Source organism: Rhinolophus hipposideros, assembly GCF_964194185.1.
Source record: "Rhinolophus hipposideros genome assembly, chromosome: 1".
Taxonomy (NCBI): domain Eukaryota; kingdom Metazoa; phylum Chordata; class Mammalia; order Chiroptera; family Rhinolophidae; genus Rhinolophus; species Rhinolophus hipposideros.
Window position 1 is genome coordinate 6344013 of NC_138047.1, and position 6000 is coordinate 6350012.

General features: G+C 34.8%; 1 protein-coding gene across 1 annotated transcript in view; it reads right to left on the reverse strand.

The window, feature by feature from the left end:
- CELF2 (CUGBP Elav-like family member 2) overlaps positions 1-5237 on the reverse strand; it is a 786924-nt gene extending 781687 nt beyond the window's left edge. Inside the window, exon 1 of the mRNA XM_081046695.1 lies at positions 5100-5237. The gene's annotated coding sequence lies outside the window, so the exon portion shown is untranslated. The remainder of the gene's footprint in view (positions 1-5099) is intronic.
- Positions 5238-6000: the final 763 nt, after the last annotated feature.

Consider the following 6000-nt stretch of genomic DNA (forward strand, 5'->3'; position numbering starts at 1 on the left):
TTGAATGCCCTTATATGAAGTTGACTTTTTATCTGAATGAAATAAAAAGCATTGAAGAGATATTATAAATGTCAATTAATTTAGAATCATTTATTTAATCATTTGGTAATGCAGAAATATTTTCAAATTTCAAAGGTGCAAAAGGGTATGGAGTAAATGCAAGCCTTTCTCTCATCCGTGTGTCTCAGGAATCCTGTTTTCTTTTCTGGAAGCAACCATTGTTATTAGTTGCTAATGCATCTTTATTCCAGTGGTTAGACTAGAAGAGAGACATAATCTGTTTTGTCTTTCTAATGGATCATTCAGGCTGCTGTATTAAGAAGAGACTGGGGTGGAAGCACGGGGCCAGTTAGGTAGTTATTATAATAATCAGGTAAGTAAAGAACTTCCTTAACTGCACTACCCAAAAACATGAGAAAATAGAAATATGTATATATATTTTTCTAATTTTAGAAAGAATTAATATCTATACCTTTGGGTTAAAACAGCTTTCCCTGAGCCCACCAACTTTAACTAGTCTCCTCTCCAGTTTCTATCCCACACTTGACTTTTTCCTTCCTAGCACTTAACACCACTTGTAACTATTTATTTTGTGACCATTTGTTTAAAAATATCTTACAGTTTAAGGTTCTTCAGGACAGAACTGTATATGTTTCTTTAATTGTGTATATCAATGCCTTTTATAGAACTGACATATAAGAAGAAATTTTGAATTAATAAATGAATCAATGAAGAAATCAGAGGTCCTTCCGTCCTGCTACTCTTCCAACAGAAATAACCTAGGAACAACAAATCTCTCTGCCTCCTTCCACAAACAAGGGTTTCTAAACAATTAATTAACATTTTGATGGGAATAAAGAAAAATATGTAGTTTTTCCTATGTATGTATCCCATGTATCTATGTATCTCTCCATCTTCTTTTTTATAAAAACAATAGGAAATCAGGGAGGCAGGAAGAAAACAAAAGGATTCTGAGATTTAGTAAAACTAAGCATTTATAATGCACTCAGGTAATAGAGATGGATACATTAGAAAATTTTAGAAATAGGTATTAGAAACATTCTAAATTTACATTTATAATATAATTTATATTATTAACGTATAGGTTGTAAACTGTGGCTTTCTAAAAAATATTTCATTACTCTAATGTGTCAGGGGTAGATACTAATATACGTACACATAAAAATGTTTTTATGTATTTAAGAAAAGCATTGTTTGGAATACTACTCTGCCATCAAAAAAGATAAAATATTGCCATTTTCAACAACATGGAAGGATCTTGAGGGAATTATGTGGAATGAAATAAGTCAGGCAGAAAAAGACAAAAAGCAATATAATTTCACTCATATGTGGGATATAGAACAAACAAACCAAAAAGGTAAGAAATAAACAAGCAAAACAAAAACAAATTCAGATACCAGAGGGGAAAGGAGGTGAGGAGAGGTTGAAATGGGTAAAGGGGGTCAAATATATAGTAATGGATGGGAACTAGACTTTTGGTATTGGAACAAACTAGAGTATACAGATATCAAATTATAATTTTGTATACCTGAAATTCATAATATATAATGTTATTAACCAACGCTACATCAATTAATAAAAAGCACTGCTATACATTTTAGTCTTAAGGAGAGAGACACTCCCTTTATTTTCTTGGGTCACATGTGGAAGCATCTCAATAGATGGCAGAACAGCATTCTTTATACACATACACTTACTGTTCTATTGCAGTTTCTCTCTAGTCTTGTAAGCACTACCATGGCAGCAAAGAGAGAAGAGTATATGAAATCAGGGAATTTTTATGACCACAGACCAACTCAGCACAATTCCAGAGGCTAGAACTTGTACTTTCTTCATAGATAATTCTCTTGTATTTTGTTTAAACCACTAGACCATACCTGCCATAAGTAACATTCCTTCCTCTCTTCCTTGAAAGTTACCTATAGTAAACTATATAGGAGGAATCCAAAAATTCTACTATTGAATGCAGCCATTTCCTTTTTGTAAAGATGGGGAGACAGAGGCCTAAGATTGAGGAACAACGTCAGTGGGTATTTACAGATTAGCACTGATATTTCCTGATGTTGAAACAAGTGCTTCTTGCTCCTTTTCTTTCACAATGAATAAAAACACAGATATTAAGACTATTTGTATCGATAATAATAATTTTTGAAAAAATACAAGAAAAACACATACACGACTACAGAAAAGGAACTAAAGCAAGTGTGGAAAATATTAATATAATAAAGAATATGCCGGTTCCAAGAGGTCAGAAACAATATGTTATAATTTTTCTTGATCCCGAGAGCCTAACACATTGCTAAGTTCATCATCAGCTAATTAATCAAATTACACTTTCTGGTTTACTAGTTGAACTTTTACTACTTGGTAATTCCCCTGATGACCAATATATGACTTTTTCATTTTTCAGTTTCCCATAGATCCTAACATGGTTGATACCCAGTAAACATTCATAATGAATTCAACAAATGTCCAATGTTATATTATCAGAAAGCATTACTTTCTGATATATTATTTTGTCTGTTTGTATGTCTGTGTGTAAAATAACAGTGTTTACTCTCTCCATAAGGTATTTTCTATTTTAACACTTGTATAATTACAAGGTGAAAACTAATCCCAAACGTCGCAAGAGCTAAATGGCATGTGCAGAACTATTGTGAAAGAATTTTGCTTTTGAAATTGTAATGTCATAGCACTTCAGTGAGGGTGGAAGAAAGACATTCTGGTATTCTTCATGCTTAGATATCAGAATTTGGGGTTATTCCTGGTTCTTTTTCTATTGAAAAAAAAAACACAGGGTAAAATCTCCCTAAAGTAATTTCAGTGTTATTCAATATTTTAGTAATGGGGGGGAACATCATTTTAACTGCAGCGATCTGTAGAATTATGAACTGATTACTAGTTTAAATGACAGTCCTACAGTGAAACCCTTAATTTCACATCACATTCTGCAAGAGGTGATAGCAGTTCCTCACACATAATGGTATTGCTGGCCCAGAATCTTGTTAACACTCCTAGGCTGAGAGGTTCTGCTTCTCCTCTCTCATTCTTATTTTGAATCAGAAAGAGGTTTTTTTTGGTTTGTTTTTTTTTTGTTTTTTTTTTTTGTCTTTCGGTCTTTATTCTTCACAAACGGGATTCTGGTCAATAAGAGAGTCTCAGAAGAGGCACCTGGAGTAAAACTTTTAAGAATTTAAGTACAATGGTAAAATTTTAAAGAAATGAACCTTTAAAAAAAAATAAAAGCAAGTGCTGCGGTTTGACTTGCATTTAGCTCTTGGTAGCTATTTCTAGTCACTGATTCGATGGAAAGTAGCTTCAGAGTTACTTGCTTGTTACTGGGCAACAATTTATTCCAATTATAACTGAAATGTCCCTAATAGACAGTTACTGGTAGATAAAAACAGGTTTAAAAAAAAGTGAACCATTAAATCCATAGTATTATCTCTTGTTGTATGAGGTAGAATTTATTCTAACAATTGACATTTTCTAATGCTCCAAGGTCCTTTTAGACATTTCAAGTGATCTGGGGGGCATCGGTGAGGACCCAAGGGGGGGGGTCATAGTTCAGAGCTGTTAAATGTGAAAATGACACAATTAGAAAGAATAGCTACAGAGACTAGAAACCAAATGTTCCCAGTGTATGAAATGCCACTTTCTCTATCAGATGCAAATGGCATCCAATACAAACTTTCGTAGGAGAGTTCTTCTTTAGAAAAAGGTCCTAATGGACAACTGGACCTTCTCTTCTTGACTGTCTCCCCATGACATTTTTACTTACCCCATAAAGCCCCAAAACAAACAAAAACAAAAACTACCACAGTTTATAAATAACAGTGAAGAATAGCAGAAAATATCCCTTGATATTTAATATGTGTTTTTCAGGTCAAAGAATAAAAAAAATAATAAATAAAAAAAAAAAAAGAGAGAAAACCTTTGTTCCTAAGGTTGTTGACCCAAATCTAAGCAGACTCATTGACAAGCATAATAAGCCTTTCCATGTTTCTAGCTTCAGAGGCTAGAATCTGGGTAAGCTCAAAAAAAGTTTGCCACACAGATATAGTCTCAAATGTCACATTCGGTTTGCAAGAAAGACATAATTTCTATGTTTTCTTCCCTTTATAATATCAAAATGCAGTCTAAAATGTACTGACCCTACTTGCAAATTGACATCAACAGAATTCACATGCACGGAAGGAATAGAAGTACATTGATTATAGGTTTAATCTGGAGAATTTTATGTCATTGTCAACAGTCATGAATTTTGAAATGTGTCTTAAATGAGCTGATCAGTTCTAATGGTAGTGAGAATAGGTGGTTGCTGGAAATGTACACCATCTAGCTTCAGTTTGTCCCCATAACAGAATAATGGGCAAGAACGTGGTTAGCACAAGTCCCAGGCAGCGGATACAGAAGTAACTTGTTGAATTAAAATTTGTCCCTTTAAAGAATAAAGTTAGCATCTCAAGTTCAAGGTCCCGAAATGAGCTAGGCTTTCCACAACTGTCTGATGAACTCCTGACTGGTTCCAGATGAAAGGGATTAAAATAACTTTACTCAGCCCTCACTTTAGTCCGTTTCATTATCTGGACTCAGAAAGTCTGTGATAATTATAGTGTTACTTTAAAAAAAAAAAAGTTTCATCATTGTGTTTCCTGTTTGGTGAGTAAACAACAGAGCAGTTATGGTCTGTCATGAACCCATTAAAGCCTATAACACCCCTGCAAACGAGTAACTTGGACAACTTAAGAATTCTCCCTGACAGGACACCGAAACACCAAACCTGAAACGAGCAACTCATTGCCGTAGTGCGACAATCTTAGCCCTGTTGCAACTGGGTGACTAGTCAATTCGCAGAGAGAAGCATCATCAGGGTACCCAGGAATGCTGCTATTACCCATTATAAGTATGACGCGGAGGTCACATATCAGGCAATTACACCTTTTCATTACATGCTAACCCCTCACGGCAGGGAAGCCACGCTTATGACTGCATTAGACAGACAAAGCCTTCAGCTCTGTAAAAAAAGGAAAAGCAAAACCAGAAAAGATCTAAAAAAATTAAATTCGTTTTCTTACCAGCACGTTGCAGCACCAACTCGCTCACAGGAATGCTGCCTTTACAGGTTTCTCTTTTAATTATCCTGGAAGCAGGGGGAAAAAAAAAAGCAAAGAAGAAAAAGCAGGGTGGTTAAATTAGCGTGCTGGAATCTTTTCAGTTTGTCGCAGAGTAGAAAAATAAAAAAGGGGAAAAAAGGCTCAGTAATTTAAATTTGCTCTCAGTTCAGGCTGCCTCGTCGGGTCCCGCCCCTTCTTCCCGCTGGGTTCCACTACCTGCAAGCCTGGAATTGACAGCTACTGTGCAAACAAAAAAAGGCAACAAGCATGCTGGGACCATTCTGTCTGCTGTTTGGGTCTCACTTGTCCTGACAACTACAAATCATCAGTGGAAAGGTATTCTACATTTTCTACTGGAAGCATTTGCCTGTGATTCCCTTCCATTTTAATTGATTCACCATAGTTTACGATGATGGCATTTGATTACTCTTTGAGGTTTTTTTTTTCCTCTTTTCTTTTTCTAAAGGTGTATAATAATAATAGGTATTGTTACTCTTTGTGTTTTTACTATTATTATCTGTTTGGTGCCATCTTTTGCATTCCTCTTCTCTGAGACACATTCTTTCCCATCTAATGCTTTAACTCATAAACACTGAAATTTCCAGGAATGATAGAAATATCAAGATTACCAAGGTTTCCATTTCTCCCTTGATACCTTTTTTTGTTCATTTGTTTTGTTTTGAGCATGTACTATTGAGAATTATTCAAAGGACAGAGGGCCTAGGAAGAAGGCTCCATAACACTAGCAACTTCTAAAAAGGATGAAACATTAATGCAAAAAGTCTTCACAACCAAATCCAAAATGTTTATTTTCATATTTATGAATTGGGCAAATAGCTAAAAAATCATAGAGGTAAATTCT